This window comes from Quercus robur, chromosome 11 (genome assembly GCF_932294415.1).
Source record: "Quercus robur chromosome 11, dhQueRobu3.1, whole genome shotgun sequence".
NCBI lineage: Eukaryota > Viridiplantae > Streptophyta > Magnoliopsida > Fagales > Fagaceae > Quercus > Quercus robur.
Window position 1 is genome coordinate 10,166,922 of NC_065544.1, and position 20,067 is coordinate 10,186,988.

Below are 20,067 nucleotides of genomic sequence, written 5' to 3' on the forward strand. Positions count from 1 at the left end.
TCCCTCCTCACTTTCTCATCTCACTCTCTCTTTATCTGGGTTGAGTCTATTGTATTTCTTTTGGATTTTTGATAAATTTGAAAAGGGATAATATGGGTTTGTGATAGAGAATTTGTTGGGTTTGTGTATAAGGGGATTTGTTGGGTTTGTGAAAATGTTTAGATCTTAGGATTGACATCAAAAATTTAGTTGGTTGTCTAGAAATTTTTTTGTGAAACTAAAAAATTTGTTTGGTTGCCAAGAAAATGGTTAAGAGTATCTTAATTTTCCTCAAAACCAATCTAAGTTCAAAGATGGAGTTCTTCACTGCCTTGAGTCCATTGGTTGCCGGGGTTTGTGTGTGTTTATGTTTTTGTGTTTGGTTGACACGAAAGGGCAAGAAAATGCTAGAAAATTTGGGTGTGTTCTTATATTTAAAATCTGGGTTTGTGTTCATTCTGTTCTTGTTGAAGATGAACCCAAATCTAAATTTATGTATTTTTTGAATTTTAATTCTGTTTTTTTTTTTGGGTTTAAAATTGATAAATTAATTAATTTTTTAAAATTTAGATGCTGGTGTGGCATTTTTAATATTATTTTATTCACCACGTCAGTATTTACTGTGTCAACAGTGCACTCTGTTTGCCACATCAGCTTTTTCTGTTAGTTGAGTGGCGAAAAGGACTAAAATAACAAGCGTTAATTGGATTAGGGACTAAAAGTGGTAAAATAGAAATGTAGGGACCAAAATAGAAATGACCCCAAAATATAGGGACGAAAAGAGCATTTACGCCTAGAATTTTTGAATTTTACAATATATGAATACCTTCACAGATGACACATTCATGATTCATGATAAAAACCTTTAACTCACTCCAAGAGCCTCTTGAAGATTTCCTATACCTCAATGATGTAAAGGTTCCGTGATTTTAAGTTTCATCACTTGATTACAATAACCCTGTTGTGCATATCTCCAAATTTGAACTCACAAGCTGTGGAAAATAATAGGTTTTTATTTTCTATTTATAGGGTTTACAACAATAGCTTCCCCAACCTTTGTCGAAGTCTTTGACCACGTGCTTTTATACGTGACATGAGTAGGGCACAAAAAGCAACTGATTGATCAATCAAGCCGGAATTTTTTTTTAAAATAACAATAAATATTAAAAAATTTAGTTAATTGTCATATTTCAAAACAATTTTGAAAAATAACATCTCGAGTATCTAAAACTCGAGTTCCAGATGGAACTCGAGTTTTTAAGTCTCGATTTGGAGAAAAAAAATTGCGCTGAAAATCGAGTTTTAGAGACTCGATTTCCATAAATTGCAAAAAACGCCGCTATATGGCTTTAAAACGTCACTATAGGGATTAAAAACGCCACTATAGGGCACCCTAAACCTGGTACTTACAAAAAGTTTTTGCAGGAAAACGCCGCTATAGGGATTTAAAACGTCACTGTAAGGCTTAAAAACGCCACTATAGGTGAAATTTTTTGCATAAAACTCGAGTCTTAAAGACTCGAGATCTATGTGGCATTTTCCCACTCAGAACGCGAGTCTTTGAAGGTCGAGTTTTTTAAGTGGATCTCGATTTTTTGAAACTCGAGATGCTATTTTCTAAAATTGTTTCAAACGTTGTCTAACTTACAAAATAGAAAGGCTGAAGAAGGTTAGTCTGCTCAAAACCTCATCAAGCCGCTGTCGAAGGGTAGGGAAAAATCCTCTTTCAATTGATTGAGCCACAATTAAAAGACAGTTATAAATGTGATTCTAATTTACCATATAACAAAGCTATAAAGGGCGGTAATGAAAACAACACTAAATTTTAAGGGTAAAAAATGTACTTTAGTCATCAAAATGTTCTAAGAACTGTTGTGAGATTAAAAAAGAAAATAGTAATTTGAATAATTTTATTTCATTTTTTAATTGAAAACAAAAGAATGCATAATATCATTTTAATGTAATTTGATTAAAAAAAAAAAAGCCTGTTTTATTGATTAAATAATTTGAAAACTAATTTTGAAAAGTACATTACAATACACACACGCGCTTGGAAACCCTACATATGCAGGGCTGCAGTATATATATAACATTTCTTTATCCTTGATAAATAATAGATTATACATATTTTTAGTATTACATAGAAGCATAATATATCCAAAACGAGTTTTTTTTTTTTTTTTTTTTTAATTTTTTAATTTTCCAATGTTTTGTTTGTTTCGATATTAATGTTTTCCAGAAAATGGATCATTTCCAAAAATGTATTTTCTATAAAATTATCTCATTTTCCTATATTTAGATACATGAATTTGCATATCAACATAATTAACACACAATTAAAAATTAAAGTATAATTAGAAGGAAGGCTTTAAAAAAAAAATGCATAATTGAAAGAACACTTAACATGAAATTGGAATGTATGTAAAATATAGAGAGACTTGACATCAAATAAAGTGACAATTAGAGTTTGTTTAGAAATAGCTTGTAGGGGCTGTTTTTGGGGGTTCAGGCCCAACAGGCGAGCGATTCTGGCCCAAAAGTCCCTCAACAATGAATTTGTAGAGAGTAGGTTACAGAACTAGGTCTTGACAGCGTGAACGTAGTTACGAACAAACCATGCAACTAGTTGGACGTGGGGATATTCTTCTATGCCTTTGTGATGACAGTCCGTGGGGCTGTATCTTCTGCTTTTTTCTCCAACTCCTTTCTCTTTTTCTCTCTTTTTCTTCCTCTGGCCTGCCATCCCTGACCAAGAGAATTTTCTTCTCTTATATAGCATCCTTCTTACGATAATGACCCTACACTTGTTAATCATCTGGGCCTCTACTTGAGTGCCTGTCCCATAGGACATCCTCCTTCTTTTCTGTGAGTTGCACTGGCCAAGATAATCCTGTTCTCCTGTCCTTTCCACATTAATGCGGCTGGAAAAGTTGCTCCTTGGCATTTAATGCGGCAGTTGTGGTTGCCCCCCCCCCCCCCCCCCCGAACGTCATGCTCTCTTCCTAGATATTGGTTGGCCTTGCGCCATGTAAAGTGAGTGAATCGAACTCCCATTTGGTGCGTCCGAGGAGGTATTCCTCCTCGGACGCCCCTAAGCAAGCCCGGCCCAACATGATTGGGCTGGGGGGGGTCTTCCGCCCGTGTCTTCGCTTCTTGTTGTGATTGGGCCTAGTACAGGTACTTTGGCCCAACGTTGACTGGCGAACTTTACCCCCACAATAGCCCCTCAAAATTTCGGCCTTTCTTCTGGGTCCGAGGAGGAAAGGCGGGATTTTGATACTCACTGGGCAGTTCTTGGTGAATTCCTGCTTTACACGTGTAAAGGGGGGGTATGCCCTCAAGTGCCTCATTAATGCTGAGGGCGTTTAATGACCCGAGGGAAAGTAACTGCAGCTTTTGAGGTTTTACACTCATCCAATCCAACGGTTGGAGACCGGATCTACGGTGGACAGCGTTTCATTCGCTCTAGACGTCTGTTCAACTTCTTCCAAGTATAACAGGTTTTGAAGGCGTTCGTCTCTCATTTTTTACGAGCACTCCAATATTCAGAACGTCTCAGAGCTCTCTCCTTCAGTCTGTTCTCACTTCCGCTGCCATTCTCTTGAAGACTTCTTCGAGCTTCTTACCTGTAAGTGCGCGCTTCTTCTTCGTTATTCTCCATTATTCAAACTGCCTTCAAGTTGTTTTAGGATTAGAGGGGATGGGTAGGCTTGAGAAAATGGTAGATTCTCCGGCCAGTATGGCGGGCTTCAGGGCGAAGTATCGTATTCCACCGGAGGTAGGTTTAGAGTATTGCCATCTGGAGGATATTTTGCTCAAGAGGAAAACAGGGGAAGTCGCAATTCCAATGATAGCTTTCGTGGAAGGAGGAATGACGATTCCAATGGGGAGAATAACTAGGGATTACCTACGTGGTCATAGATTGGCCCCCCACCAATGCACCGCGAACCTGTTCCGGATCCTGGGGTGTGTCGACGCCCTGAACGATCAGATGAACCTTGGCCTTTCATGGCACGACGTGGTTCATCTTTATGAATGCCATAAGCTCGGCGACTCATACTATCTAAAGTCCAGGACTGACGAAGTGAGGTTGATATCCTGCCTTCCGAAGTCCAGCAAAGGCCTGAAGGACGACCATTTGATCGTCTCCGGACCATGGCATGACGGCCCTCACTGTCCGACTAGGGCGGGAACGCCAGGTGGGGTGTCATAGAGCTAGATTCCGTGGGAAGGACCTTAGTTTTGAGCTCCTCTCCCCCCTTTTTCTTTTATTTTAAACTTGTTGGTTTGGTTGTATGTCTCCTCGGACTAACATGACCCTTTTAACAGCCTTTGCAGACAAAGGGCGTACATCCCCTCGGCTGAGTTTGGTCAACATCCAGGCTCTGAATTATCTCCTGAGGTCCGAGATTTTCGTTAGCGAGGACGGACAACTACGGTCGGCTCCTTTGATTTTGGACTACGTTCCACTCACTCGATCCCTGGTGGAAGCCGGACAAGCTATAAGGGCTGGTAGTCCGAGATTGGCACGCATTGACGTATCCATACCAGGGTTTCTCGCTGCAACAGACTTGCCTCCTATTCAGTTACCTCCCCAACGCGCCTTTCCCCCAGTAGTTATCCCGGAGGAGGAGGCTGGTTCTTCGCATTCATCCTTAGAGGATCAGATAGACCAGTTTCGATTTTCCGAGGAAGGGGAGGTGTCGGTCAAAGTAGTAGAGCTCTCCGACTCTGACGCTGATTTAGATCGTGCCTCAGCGGCTCCTGGTACTGGTTTAGTCATCGCACAACCTGATAACAGCGAAGACATAGAAGAAGAAGAAGGAATGGATCTCCAGCCCAGGACTGGCCTCAGGGATCTTCTATCTAACAGGTCCAAGGGGTAGTCCTCCAGGGACGTCTCGAAGGGACAGACTGCCCCTAAAGCTCTCGTTCCTCCTCTCCCTCCCTCGTCGGATGCGGCGCTGCAGCCCATGCCTAACTTAAGGTGAAAAAGGCCCATAGAAGAGACGGAGGAGGGAGAGGTTGCCCGTGAAAAGGCCGGACCTAAAAAGAAGGGCAAGGAGACGAAAGAGCCCCGAGAGAAAAGGACAAGGTCCACTGAGAGCCGAGACGAGGCGGCCATTACTAGGGGACAACGGACATGGTCCCCTCGGGTAGAGTTAGAAGGTGCCCCAATCCCCTGGGATGCGACCCTGTGGGAATCCCAACGAGAGCAGGCCTCATTCTTGGCCGAGGCCCTGCAGCAGCCTCTTCTCCTGCCCCGTGACATGGAGGGTCTCAGGAAGACTCGTCAGCCGGAACTTTTCATGTCACTGAAGAGGGACATGGCCATGGTAAGTGGAATCTTCTATCTTGTCTCTATACTGTATACCCCCTTATAGTCATGTTTTAATAGTGTTTTCATTTCCGTCCGAGCGCAGGTCACTCAACAAATTTATGTTGCTGAGGAGTGGGCCAAAAAGGCTCGTGAGGACATGCATAGGGAGGCTCAGTCCCGTTCTGCAGCTGAGAGGGTCGCTGGCGATCTCAAACGAGATTTTGATCGTCAGACCAATGAACTAAAGGAGGTGAAGAAGGCCAATGCGAGTGCAGAAGCTGGCCTAAAAAATGCTGAAAAGCAAGCTGACGAGCTGCGCAAACAGCTCCGCCACTCTGAGGAAAAGCTGACAGTGGAGCAACAGACGGTTTCAGAGCTTAAGGCTGAACTTGCAAGGACCAAGGAGGAAGCTCGCTTGTCCAGGGAAGTTGCAGAGAAGGCCGTGGCGGCTTTATATGAACGTGGAGTCCATGATACTGAGGAGAGACTGGCCGAGGAAGTTGCCACCGTCTGCAGGGAATACGTCACCACGTCCTGGGGTGTAGCCCTGGATCGGGCAGCCGTCCCAGCAGATTCTGATCTCAAGAAAGCTGAGAACATCTTTTTCCCTGAGGAAATACGCAAGATTCCTGACGAGGTCGCCTCCACTGAGCCTCTTCTAACAGACTCCTCCGTTCCCGAGGTTGGGGGCACAGAGCAAGCCACGCAAGGCCAGTCGCCCGAAGACAGTTTTCGCATCAGCGAGATCCTTGCGCAGGCCCAGGAGGTTGCCCCGGAGAACCCAGCAGCGGATGATCAACCTGCTCCGACTCAAGGCTCTTAGGGACGTAGTATAGGAATTCATTTTTTTTTTTTTGCTTTTTGTGCTTTGTTTTGTTTAGTCATTGCTAATGTTTGTGAACCAAGCTACTTTGAAGATTAAATGACCAAAGTTACTTCATTTCAGATATCGTTGCATTATTCCATTTTGTTTTCATCATGAATGGATATTGGTTTTGCCATTTTACTGTTGAAAGTTAAGTATAAATGAATGAGATCGTTAGAATAGCAATAACTCATAATTGCGCAAAAACGGCTACGAAGCTGATTTCTCCCAAGTCCGTGGCTGAGAATCCGTGTAGGACTTGGGCTCCATTTATCACTTAGTGAGAATCGCATAACGGTTAATTTCCCCCAAGCCTGTAGTCCGAGGAGCCATGCAGGACTTTGGTTCTGTTTAACACTTATTGAGAACCGTTGCGTGGTTAATTTCCCCCAAGCCTGTGGTCCGAGGAGCCATGCAGGACTTGGGTTCTGTTTAACACTTATTGAGAACCGTTGCGTGGTTAATTTCCCCCAAGCCTGTAGTCCGAGGAGCCATGCAGGACTTGGGTTCTGTTTAACACTTATTGAGAACCGTTGCGTGGTTAATTTCCCCCTAGCCTGTGGTCCGAGGAGCCATGCAGGACTTGGGTTCTGTTTAACACTTATTGAGAACCGTTGCGTGGTTAATTTCCCCCAAGCCTGTGGTCCGAGGAGTCATGCAGGACTTGGGTTCTGTTTAACACTTATTGAGAACCGTTGCGTGGTTAATTTCCCCCTAGCCTGTGGTCCGAGGAGCCATGCAGGACTTGGGTTCTGTTTAACACTTATTGAGAACCGTTGCGTGGTTAATTTCCCCCAAGCCTGTGGTCCGAGGAGCCATGCAGGACTTGGGTTCTGTTTAACACTTATTGAGAACCGTTGCGTGGTTAATTTCCCCCAAGCTTGTGGTCCGAGGAGCCATGCAGGACTTGGGTTCTGTTTAACACTTACCCCGAATAGTTGCACAGTAACACGACATCAAATATAGTGTCTTTCATTAATAAAAGTACCTTTTCAGGTTATTTACATTCCACGGACGTGGCACTACACGTTCGTCCAAGTCCTCCAAAAAATACGCTCCAATGTCGGCCACGGATGTGATACGGTAAGAGCCCTCCCAGTTTGGTCCAAGCTTCCCCCATGCAGGGTTCCTCGCGGTGCCCAGAACTTTCCTCAGCACCAGATCCCCGGGCGTCAAGGGCCTCGACTTCACTTTGGCGTCATAGCCCCGTTTGAGCTTTTGCTGATAGTAGGCGAGTTGCACCATCGCGCTTTCCCTTCTCTCTTCGAGGAGGTCCAAGCTTTTTTCCAGAAGTCCGTTGTTAGCAATGGGGTTGAATGCAGTAGTCCTCTGGGAGGGAAAGTTTATCTCTAATGGGATGACGGCCTCGGCCCCGTAGGTCAACGAAAAGGGGGTTTCTCCCGTGGACCTGCGAGGTGTGGTGCGGTACGTCCACAAGACATGGGCTAGCTCTTCAACCCACCTCCCTTTCGCGTCGTCCAACCTCTTCTTCAGTCCATTCACTATGGTTTTGTTGATGGCCTCCGCTTGTCCGTTACCCTGCGGGTAGGCTGGTGTAGAGTATCGGTTGACAATCCCAGTTCACTGCAATATTCCCTAAAGGCCTTGCTGTCAAATTGGAGGCCATTGTCTGAGATCAGGGTGTGTGGGGTCCCGAACCTGGTGACAATATTTTTCCAGATAAACTTCTTGACATCGACATCCCTAATGTTTGCCAGCGCTTCAGCTTTGACCCATTTCGTGAAATAATCGGTGCCGACGAGAAGAAACTTCTTGTTCCCAGCAGCTTTGAGGAATGGCCCTAGTATGTCTAGGCCCCATTGTGCGAATGGCCAAGGGCTGGACAACGGGTTAAGTACTCCGCCCGGCTGATGTATATTCGGAGCAAACCTTTGGCATTGGTCACACTTCTTCACATATTCCAAAGCCTCCTTATGCATGCTCGGCCACCAGTAACCCAGCGTCATGGCCCTGTGGGAGAGGGACCGGCCCCTCGTATGGCTTCCGCAAATCCCCTCATGCAACTCCTCCAGAATGAGTTCCGTAGCCCCTGGGTGCACACACAGTAAGTATGGCCCTGAGAATGAGCGTCTGTAAAGTTTGGAGTCCTCAGACAACCAAAATCAGGGAGCTCTCCTCCTGATTTTGTCAGCCTCAACCTTATCGTCTGATAAGGAGTCGTGCTTCAAGAACCGGACAAGAGGGTCCATCCAGCTTGGTCCCTCCCCGACGTTGTGTACCCGAATACCGTTGGGCTCCTCTTCCGTTGGGCGGCAGAGATCCTCAACTAAAATAACCCGCGGAAGGGGCTGAGCCGAGGAGGTGGCCAGTGTTGCCAGAGAATCAGCATGGGTATTCCCACTTCTGGGTATATGCGTTAAACGGAAGTCATCGAAATAGGCTTGCAGGTGTTTAGCTCGGGCAAGGTACCCTCGCATTCTTTCATCCTTCGCCTCCAATTCCCCACTTACTTGCCCTACTATGAGTCTCGAATCCGAGAATATGCTCGCGCATTTCCCACCCAACTTCCGGATCATTGACATCCCCTCCAACAGTGCCTCATACTCGGCTTCGTTATTCGTTGCCGGGAATCCCAGTCTCAACGACTTCTCCAAGGTTATACCTTCGGGAGAGATTAGAACGAGTCCCACCCCGGAGCCCCTGTGGTTTGCTGCACCATCGATGTATGCTCTCCACTTATCGTGTTCTTGCAAAGAAATCGTGCCGACCAATCTCCTATCGACACTCGGCGATCCCGACACTTCCACCCCTTCTAAGGTGGGCTCCGCGAATTCAGCTACCAGATCGGCGAGGACCTGACCCTTTATGGCGGTGCGAGGCATGTATCTAATGTCGAAGGCGCTCAGGATGGTTCCCCATTTGGCTATTCTTCCTGTGTAGTCGGCGCTACGGATGACTGATTTCAGTGGAAGTTGGGTTAGCACAACTACTGTATGTGCCTGAAAATAGTGGGGGAGCTTCTTTGTAGCTTGCACGACGGCCAATATTGCCTTTTCGAGAGGGAGGTACCGGGTCTCCGCCTCCTGTAGCGATTTGCTTACGTAATACACGGGCCGCTGCGTGCCGTTGTCCTCTCGGATTAGCACTAGGCTCACCACATGAGCGGCGACCGCGATGTATGCATACAACACCTCATCGGCGTCGGGACTGGACACGACTGGTGGTCGGGCGAGGTATTCCTTGAGCTGTTGGAAGGCTAAATCACACTCTTCAGTCCACTCGAAACCCTTCCACCTGTGCAATAGGAGGAAAAAAGGTCTGCATCTGTCCGCCGAGCGGGAGATGAAACGGTTCAAAACTGCTATCATGCCGGTAAGCTTCTGGACCTCTTTGGGATTCCGAGGAGGTTGCATGCTATGAATGGCTCTTATTTGGTCAGGGTTAACCTCGATTCCCCGGTGGGTTACCATATAGCCCAGGAATTTCCCCGATCCTACCCCAAATGAGCATTTGGATGCGTTCGGTCGCAGCTTGTACCTTCTCAGGATTTGAAACACTTCGTCGAGGTCTCTGATGTGGTCAGCCACCAATTTACTCTTTACTACCATATCGTCTATATACACCTCGATAGTTTTTCCCATCTGTTTCTCAAACATCCTAGTCATCATCCTTTGATAGGTAGACCCGGCATTCTTCAGGCCAAAGGGCATCACCTTGTAATGATAGTTGCCAACTGGGGTGACGAAAGCAGTTTTTTCCTGGTCTTCGGTGGCCAAGGATATCTGATGGTAGCCCTGGAAAGCGTCCAAAAAACTCATTCGGGGGTGCCCGACAGTTGCATCTACCAGTCGGTCTATTCGCGGCATCGGGAAAGGATCCTTCGGGCATGCCTTGTTTAAGTCCGTGAAGTCCACGCAGACCTGCCATTTCCCGCTCTTCTTCTTCACCACGACGGTGTTCGCCAACCATTCGGGGTAAAATACTTCCTTGATAGCCCCAGCTCTCTTCAATTTTGCGACTTCCTCTCTCACGGCGTCCGCATGCTTCTTTGACGGGCGCCGGGGAGGCTGTTTCTTCGGTGTAATAGCCGAATTAACGTTAAGGTGATGGCGTATTAGGTCGGAGTCAACCCCGGGGGCTTCGTAAGGATCCCAGGCGAATACGTCCTCATTTCGTCGAAGAAAATTAATTAGCGCCGACTTCTCCTGTGCTGGTAATTCCGAGCCAATTTGGAAAAACTTCTCGGAGTCTGATCCGACGAGCACTTTCTCCAGCTCCTCGCAACTCACCTCCATGGCCGGTCCTCCATTACCCGTAGTTAGGACCGGGGTCCTTGATTGCTATAAGCTATTCCCGGCCGAAGTGGAAGGTCCGCTGCTTGGTCGTCGAGAAATTGCCGACACCATGCATTGCCTGGCCATTCCTTGGTCCCCTACTATCTCTTTGATTCGACCTTCTGATGGATATTTCACTTTCTGGTGCAGGGTTGACAACACAGCCCTTAGTGCATGAAGCCATGGCCGTGCCACAATAGCTGTGTAGGGAGAGTATGCGTCTACCACGATGAAGTCCACTTCCACTACTTCTGAGTCTGTTTGCACAGGCAACCTAATCATGCCTTTCGGGATGACGACTTTTCCCTCAAAGCTAAGCAGGGGTGAATCGTATGGCGACAAGTTCAGCCCCTTATACAGGTCTGGGTACATTACCTCCACGGCGCTACCCTGATCAACTAACACCCTCTTCACGTCATAACCCCCTATTCTGAGCGTCACGACTAGGGCATCTTCATGGGGTTGAATAGTTCCTTCCTTATCCTTCTCCATGAACCCGATTAATGGCGGGGCCCTCGCTCTGGCTCTCGTGGATCCTCTTTCGTCTGGCTCTGTCGGGAACCCACCCACTGACATCACTCTGAACGGGCCGGAACCGGTTCTCCCAGGTGCGGCAAGAATGACATTTATCGTGCCTATGGGTGGCCTCAATGCGCTTTGTCTAGTTTCGACATTCGACTGCTCAGGGCGGTGCAACAGATGCCTTAGCTTTCCTTCTCGGACAAGCCAATCCAAATAGTTCTTCAGGTTCCTGCATTCGTCAGTGGCGTGACCGGGCTCTTAATGATACGCACAGTATAGATTCTGATTGCGTTTTGAGGGGTCGCCTGCCATCTTGTTCGGCCACTGAAAGAAAGGATCGCACTTTACTTTCTCCAGGATCTCATGTAATGGTTCTCGGAACACTGCGTGGACTACCTGAGCCCCAGTAGATCCAGATTGTTCCATATAATCTCTTCTCAGCTTGTTACTGCTGCTGAAGCGGTCCGACCTGAAGTCCCTCCTCTCCTGAGGGACAACCTTCGCCTTTCCCTTCCCAATCTACTGGTCCTCCTCGACCCTTTTGTACTTGGCTATCCTGTCCATGAGTTGTTGCACGCTGGTGACTGGCTTCCCAGTGAGAGACTTTCTCAAGCCGTGCTCTGTCGGCAGGCCCCTTTTGAATGTACTGATGGCGACGTCATCGTAGTTCCCCTCTATCTCGTTGTACGTTTCCCAATATCTGTCCGAGTAGGCCTTCAGCGTTTCTCCTTCTCGCATGGATAAGGATAAGAGGGAATCGAGGGGCCGAGGGGCTCTAGTGCTGGTGATGAAACGAGAACCAAAAGCCTGCGTCAGCTGTTTAAAGGAATCTATGGAATTCGGTGGGAGGGCATCAAACCATCTCATTGCCAGGGGTCCCAGGCTGGATGGAAACACCTTACACATTAACGCTTCGTCCCTAGAGTGGACGGCCATCCTTTGGTTGAATTGGCTCACATGCTCCACTGGGTCAGTTCGACCATTGTATAGGGCAAACGCCGGCTGATTGAACCGCCGAGGAAGCACCGCCCTCTCTATTCTACGGGTAAATGGCGACTGGGAGATTCGGTCCAGGGCCTTGCTCATGGCGTCATTGACCAGGCCTTGGTAGGACGGGCTTTTACGACCGCGTTTGTGAGGCCGTTCTTCCTCATAGGAGAACGTCTCGCTCGGAGGGGTTCTCGACCTTCGTCTGTATTCACCGTCCTCACCACTGCTAGTGTCCGAAACGGGCGAAGGACGTTTTCGCTGGGCTCGACGCAGCTTCTTTTTCAAATCATCAATCTCTTGCTGTAGAGCCCTCCGCTCGTTGTGCTGGTGGGACGCGTGATCCCTCCCTTTTGAGCGGCTTCTACTCGTGTGAGAGGTGTTCACACTGCCCTCTCGTTGATTATCTTGGTCCTTTGCTCGTTCGAGGTTTACAAAGTTGTCCTGTCGTTGAGATTCTGCACGTCCGGTTTGGCGCGGACCTGATCCTTCCATCCCTTACTGTTTCACTTGTCGAGACACAAGTTCTTCCCACAGACGGCGCCAATTGTAGGGGCTGTTTTTGGGGGCTCAGGCCCAACAGGCGAGCGATTCTGGCCCAAAAGTCCCTCAACAATGAATTTGTAGAGAGTAGGTTACAGAACTAGGTCTTGACAGCGTGAACGTAGTTACAAACAAACCATGCAACTAGTTAGACGTGGGGATATTCTTCTATGCCTTTGGGATGACAGTCCGTGGGGCTGTATCTTCTGTTTTTTTCTCCAACTCCTTTCTCTTTTTCTCTGTTTTTCTTCCTCTGGCCTGCCATCCCTGACCATGAGAATTTTCTTCTCTTATATAGCATCCTTCCTACGATAATGACCCTACACTTGTTAATCATCTGGGCCTCTACTTGAGTGCCTATCCCATAGGACATCCTCCTTCTTTTCTGTGAGTTGCACTGGTCAAGATAATCCTGTTCTCCTGTCCTTTCCACATTAATGCGCCTGGAAAAGTTGCTTCTTGGCATTTAATGCGGCAGTTGTGGTTGCCCCCCCTCCCCCCGGAACGTCATGCTCTCTTCCTAGATATTGGTTGGCCTTGCGCCATGTAAAGTGAGTGAATCGAACTCCCATTTGGTGCGTCTGAGGAGGTATTCCTCCTCGGACGCCCCTAAGCAAGCCCGGCCCAACATGATTGGGCTGGGGGGAGGTCTTCCGCCCGTGTCTTCACTTCTTGTTGTGATTGGGCCTAGTACAGGTACTTTGGCCCAACGTTGACTGGCGAACTTTACCCCCACATAGCTTATTTAGTTGAAACTTAAAACTTTTTTTTTGCTAAAAGTACTATAAATAAAGCTAAAATGTAAATGAAATAATACAATAGGACTCATGAATAGTATCAAAAAGTACAATAGGACCCATGAATAGTAGCAAAAATAAGCTAAATAGTAAAAAAAGCTAGCTTTTTAAACCAATATCAAATGCAACCTTAGAATGACATTTGCAAAAATTAGAGTTCAAATCAGAATCTAATTGGGTTCTTGATTGAGCTTTCTTTTAGCTTACACATATTTTATTTTATTTTATTTTTATAGCTAAACTTGCATTTTAATATAACACATATGATTAATGATTTATTTACAAATATATTTTCTTTGTGAAATTAAAAGTCAACAAAAAAAAAAAATACTTTTATATTTTTAAGGAAGATAAAAAACCAAACGTACCCTCAAAATTGATATTAAATGGATGCAAATTCTTGTTAATTGGATGTGTCAGATTATGAGACACCTTCTTTAAGGTTTCGTTTGATTGGACTGGTGAAGAAGTGGGAAGATAGGAAACAAATGAATTTAACCTTTGGTTTGGGTTTAAAATTTTATAAAACCTTTGGCCAGGAAGCTTAGAAACAATGAATTTAACCTTTGGTTTTGTTTTTTAAGCTTCAGCTATCATCCATTCCTAAATCAATCACGTAGGGAAACAAATAAATTAAAAATGCTTCAATGAAATCAATCTGGGCCTGCACAGGGATGAGAAGTTGTTACTGTTGTGGTTTGGGTTTGGCAATTGGCAGTAGGTCATTGTTATGTTTTATTTTAAAGTTGATTTTGAAAATGCACAGAAGATTTTTGTGAAAATATGTGTTAGAAAAATCGAAATGATATCTATGCATGTTGTGTAGTTTTGAGGAAGATTCATCAAATTGAGAAATACATCAGGCTACTCTCCAAATTGGCTGATTTCCTTCACTTCCTACTTACAGAAGAAAAGGAAGCTGATATTGGGGAACAAAAAAGTGCAGAAGCTCTCCCAAGTTTATCCAGCCATCAAGGAGATCCTTGGAATGACAAGTCAGAGAGGTCTTTCAAAGGATTTTGCACCACTGAACCTGTCCCGTCCATGGCGTCGATCTTTTTTTTCTAGTTGTTGCTATTATATAATTGAATTGTTGACCTAGTTGTTGAATTTTTCATGTTGTAGCTGATTTTGTGTTCATGAGTAATGAGTATATGTCATGTATACAGACACATTTATACAACTCATGGTACACACTATTTTGTTGTATTTTTACTTTACATCGGAAAGTCATTTTACATGATTAGTTGTATTTCTCTTATTATTAGGGATTGCTTCTTCTATTGCATCTCATTACAGTTTCCACTCACGTTCACCTCTTAATTATTTTGGCTAACTCATGTTCTCTTATTGAATGCTTCACACTGGTCTTTTGTTGCTCATTCTTCTGTAAGATTTCAAATGCGTCCCACTGGAGAAAAGGAAACTCTGCATGCAATTTCTTAAGTTTTATCTACATGGTCAAGCTTCTACTTGTCCTAAATGAAGTTTGCATGATGCCTATTTCTATTCTTTTTCTGTTTATCAAAAAATTCTTTTTCTAGGCTTTGTGTTCTAATCCTTGGTAAATTTAAGATAAATTACTTTGAAATTTATATTCAAGCTCCGACTAGCAATAAAGGAGGTTTGATTCTAACTTGGTCATTTGTGAAGTTTGAAAAGATAATTGTATTGTATTTGAAACCTTGATAATAGTTCTTGCAACATAAAATTGCTATTAGTGCTTTACTACTTGGTCAGTTTACAACTTCTTGACCAAGTTCAATATATGCCCCTGAGAACTTGAAAAAAAGGATTACATATCAAATATCACGAGTCTACCAAGAATGCTTTGCCTGTTTTACAATCAATTGATGCAAGAGAGAAGTAGACAAGAAAATAATTTAATTCAAAATAAACAAAGTTTTATTAAAATGTACACTTTGATCTTAATAACAAGAGTTCCATTGAGATATTCTCTTTGATTACAAGGTCATAATAACATCATTACATGATAGTTTACAATAAATAATTTTCCACCATCATAATTCATAATTCTCACATAATAAGGAGAGAAAAAGTCTTGCATGCTTCAAGTCTCCAACCTCAGTTGCAATTTCTAATACAAATCATGCAATTTTTGCTATGAATTTTGACTTGGTCATTTATAACACTTTCTTTTGCTCCTCATTGCTAAGATCCAATGCTTTTGCTACCAACCAAGAGCACTTAAAATCTTCAATGTATGATCCTATCTAAAAGCATAAAGAGCAAAAGTAAAGACACACTTATTAAATATTTGCTAAAACAATAGCACGGAGCAACCACCATATCACTTTCAGCAGTTCACAAGTAAATGTTCTTTCATTTTTGTGCTATTCTAGATACTAAATCATAGCTTTTGACAATAATCAAGGTGTTACAAAAACTATCCAAAAAGCAGTTACAAGCATCAGTATCAACAAAATTGTTTCAAACCAAATGGAGAGCAAAATCCAAATGTGGCACAAAAATCAGTCCAAGAAAATCCCATATTCTTTAATAAACTAAGCAAAAAGATGTCATCGTGTAAATAATTATTCAGCTTGAATACACAACCAAAAGCATCTTCCCACATCATTTTTTTTTACAACAAATGAAAGAAATTATCAAATTAAACATAAATTAACTACTAAAAATGGTATTGCATCAACAAAATTATCTTTATTTGACAATAAGCAACCGTAAAGAACAAAACATAATAACTAGACAAAGAAGAAATGAAAGAGTAGAATCCCACCTCAATTAAACCAAACCAAACCAAACCCAAATACCAAATTTAGAATCTTAATCCCACAAGAATCTAGAGACTTAGTAATATAAACATTAAAAAGAATAATCAGCAAACACACAATAAGATAGAGGCAAGAAATTAGAAGGGGTCCGCAAAACCAAAACAACCTGTTAAATTGTCAGCACTTCTCATTCAATCAATGCACATTAGGCCATGCCAAAAACCCCCAATTTTCAAACCCAGGCAAAATTATCAAGCTTTAGACTCAACAAGAAAACTCAGCCATCAAACTAACAAAAATGAGACCCAAATTCGGTCATCTCTAAAAAGCATATAAAAAGAGAAACAAAAAAATACATATAAGAGAAAAGACAATAGAGAGAAAGACGATGATAGAATTCGGAAGCGAGGAGTTCACAACGCGTCCGAATTTGGAGATTCGATGGCTAGCAGCAGTGATGGAGATTCGGCCATGGGTGTGCCAGAGAGAGATCAAGGGTAAGAACGTAAAAGAGACAGAGAGTGTTTCTTTCTGAAATTTGGACAGACTAAAGACAAAACAAAAGAATAGAGAAAGGGAAACACAAACGCAAAAGCAAAAGCAAAAGTTAATCACGCGGATTGCTGGGTGTCTTATATGAGGTGTCAAATTTATAAGCGTTAGATTAAATCAACGGTCTAGATTAATAGAATTGCACACCAGCAATACCCTAAGTATTGCACGGGATCTCACTAATTTTCCTTCCACAAATTTACCCAACCAAATACTCCAATAAATTTCATTCTCTTCCCAATTTCACTTTTTTATTTATTTATTTTTTCTTCCTAAAATCCATCTAACCAAAGGGACCCTTAAAGTTCAAAGACTATTTTATATCTATTCACGAAAACATTGTCATATCTTTTCTCCACTTAAAAGCTCTTTTAAATAAATAAAAAATCTTGAGCTGACATTTTACGAGGAATTCAGTGAAAACTGGAAAAGTAAAGTATATTATGTGTATATTTTTTAAAAAATATTTAGGATCCGTTTGGTAAAAGAGTTTAAGTAATGTTGTTTATAATTTTTTGAAATACGTGTAGGTAAAAAAGTATGTGAAAATATGTGTAATGTTGTTTAAAAACTGAAAATGAGTTGTTTAACCACTCTACCAGGCGAGGTCTTAATGTCTAAACAAACTAGTGAAAAATTGAGAAGGTGGGCAGATGGCAAGTTACTCATTGACATTGACCTAAGTTTGTGTGCTTTTGAGTTAGGTATTTTCCATATTCAACTTTCCAATAGCTTTTATATATATATATATATATATATATATATATAATAGTTTATCATCAAATTAAAACATCAATTAATTTTTATTTTATGCGGGAATAGAATTTCAAATCTCAACATAATTTTTTTACTAATTTAACTAATGTAATCCATGTAACTTATAGATAGTTGTGTCTAGCTTATAGACAGTTAGACGAAACTATTTTACAAATTATCTTATAATTGTCGTGATGATAAGTTGTCAATAATAAATATAAGATGACCATAACGATAGACCGAGATACGAATCAGTCAAAACCGGTAGATCTAACATTTATAAAAAACTGACAGTAATATATATCCAAAAGAGTCTAAGGCATTTTCTCCTTTATTCGTGTGTGTTAAAATATTTAGTATTCTAAAAAAAAAATTATTATAAAAAATATTATAGTTGTATATATGTTGACCTTGTGTTGAAGACTCAATCAAACTGATCAAGACCAAGCAACTCTAGAACCTTCAAACTTTGCGTCATATAATAATCAATTCTTAATTTTGAAAATGACTTTGTTTTTTGTCTTGTTAGTGGATCTTTAAATGCCCCTTTTTTTTTCTTTTCCTTTCCTTCTAGATGGATCTTTAAATGATGTTATTGGAATGGTAGGGCGAAAAACATTTAATCCCACGTTGTGGAATAATGAGAATTTCCTTGTAAAGTTTATTAGAAAACAGTTTTTTTTTTTTTTTTTTTTTTGAGAAATAAATACAATATGTTGCTAATCCCGCAGTTCAAAACCTTTTCCCCCTAGACCCTCAAACACTTTGTACATGGAAAAGAAACAATTCAGCTACAAGGCCTTTGGCTTATTAGAAAACAGTTAATATGAGGAAAATACACAAAATTTCCCTTTGGTTAAAATATTAAATGCCCTTATGATTTTGAGTGTGACACTCAACCATATATGATGTATATATGAATATTTTTTTGGGTTGAGCTTGTGTTCACTGGCCAGTTTCACTAGACATGTTAGGATATAGACACATGTCCAAAACCTCTCCCTATATTATTTATGAATAAATTATCATCTAACACTTAACTCCTTGAATTTTTTAATATAACATAAAACCTCCTTATAATATTATTTTATTTGAAAATGTAATTCTAAAATTTTACATAAAAGTTTAAAGTTTCATACAAAACAAAACCACAAAGGGGTTTCGTATTACACTAAAAAACCACACAATATTAAGTATGACACAATTAACATGTTACCCATAAAACAATGCCATAGGAGGTTAAGTGTCAAACTCAAACCTTCAAAAGTATTTCGTGTTTTATGGAGAAACCACATGAGGTTTAAGTTGTGTACTTTTCCCTAATATATATATATATTTCTTTCTTTAAAATTTCTTAAAGTTTAATTTCCATTCTTAAAATTTAAAAAATTATAATCTTAATCCTAAAAAGCCAAAAAAATATTTTCATTTTTTATTTTTGTCCATTACGTTTAAATATTTCTTAGTAGCATTTCATCCGGCATGAAATGAAGGATAAAATTGCTAATTTTTATCAAAGAAAATTACAGATTTTTTTTTATTAGAAATGGGGAAATTATAGTTTTAGTTCTATAATTTAATGGTGTAACCGTGAAACACATTAATTACTTATAGTTTTATAATTAATAAATGAAACTCTTAGATTTAAAAAAGTAACAAATTAAATCCCATTATTTCACAAGTAAAAAAAATTTAAAATTTAAAATTTAATGTTTCAAAAAGTAATAATTCAGATCTCATCTTATTATGACATTGAATTTGAGGTTTTATATAAGTTTGAGACTTGAGAATTTAATTTATTTTTTTAAATCCTTATTGTATAATTTGTTACTTTTGAAACAATAGGATTTAATTTTTGAAATTAAAGAGTTAATTTGTTCAACCCTAAATTATAGGGCTTGAAATGTTAGTTTTCCTTATTTTTACAAAGAGTGTTATATCTACAATATTTTCACAACAAATCATAGGTGTAAGTTGTTATTGGTTCTAATTTGGATCTATAAGTTAAATTATTTTTTTGCCCACCTATAACAACCAATAACAACTCACTACTTAAAATTAGTTGTGAAAATATTGTGGATATATCATTTCTCTATTTTTATTCCAAAAAAAAAAAATTATAGTCTAAGTGATATTAGGGACTCAACATACTTTATATTTATAAGTTATAAATTTTTTACATAATATGTCAAGATGATAAGTTATTATGTTCAGAGTCATGTAACTCAGCTGGTTGATATTTTCTAATATTTTAAAAAGAAACATTCTCCCATTCTCCTACCTATCAAATTAATAAATTGTAATTGAACTAATATGGGTTCACTACTAACAAAACACTATTTTTATCGTACACTACTCATCATGAATCACACCTTTTTTATTTTTTATGCAATATTTTTAGGAAACAATTTTATCATGAATTAGTAACAAAGTCCACATCGTTTCTAGATGCAAGACCCACAATCAAAGCTTTCAAAGTCTCTCAAAAAAAAAGCTTTCAAAGGCTCTCAAGAAATCTATACTCTCCAAATGGCAATGACCAATGAATGACACTTTCCCACGTTTTGGCATTCAAAGGAAAAATATTGAAAAAGAGGTCATGACTCGTCACTTTGTGAACTCTTGATCTCATCAAACTAGTCAAGCCCAAACATTTTAACTTCCATTTTACTATTCAAAAAATCTTAAAAAAGATTTC

The 20,067-nt window shown here is 41.2% G+C and overlaps 1 long non-coding RNA gene across 1 annotated transcript; it reads right to left on the reverse strand.

The window, feature by feature from the left end:
• Positions 1-15,190: 15,190 nt before the first annotated feature.
• LOC126706806 (uncharacterized) lies at positions 15,191-16,620 on the reverse strand. Its single transcript, XR_007648714.1, has 2 exons — positions 16,228-16,620; positions 15,191-15,542 (listed from the first exon to the last, which is right to left on the reverse strand). It is a non-coding gene; the product is annotated as an uncharacterized LOC126706806 (long non-coding RNA).
• Positions 16,621-20,067: the final 3,447 nt, after the last annotated feature.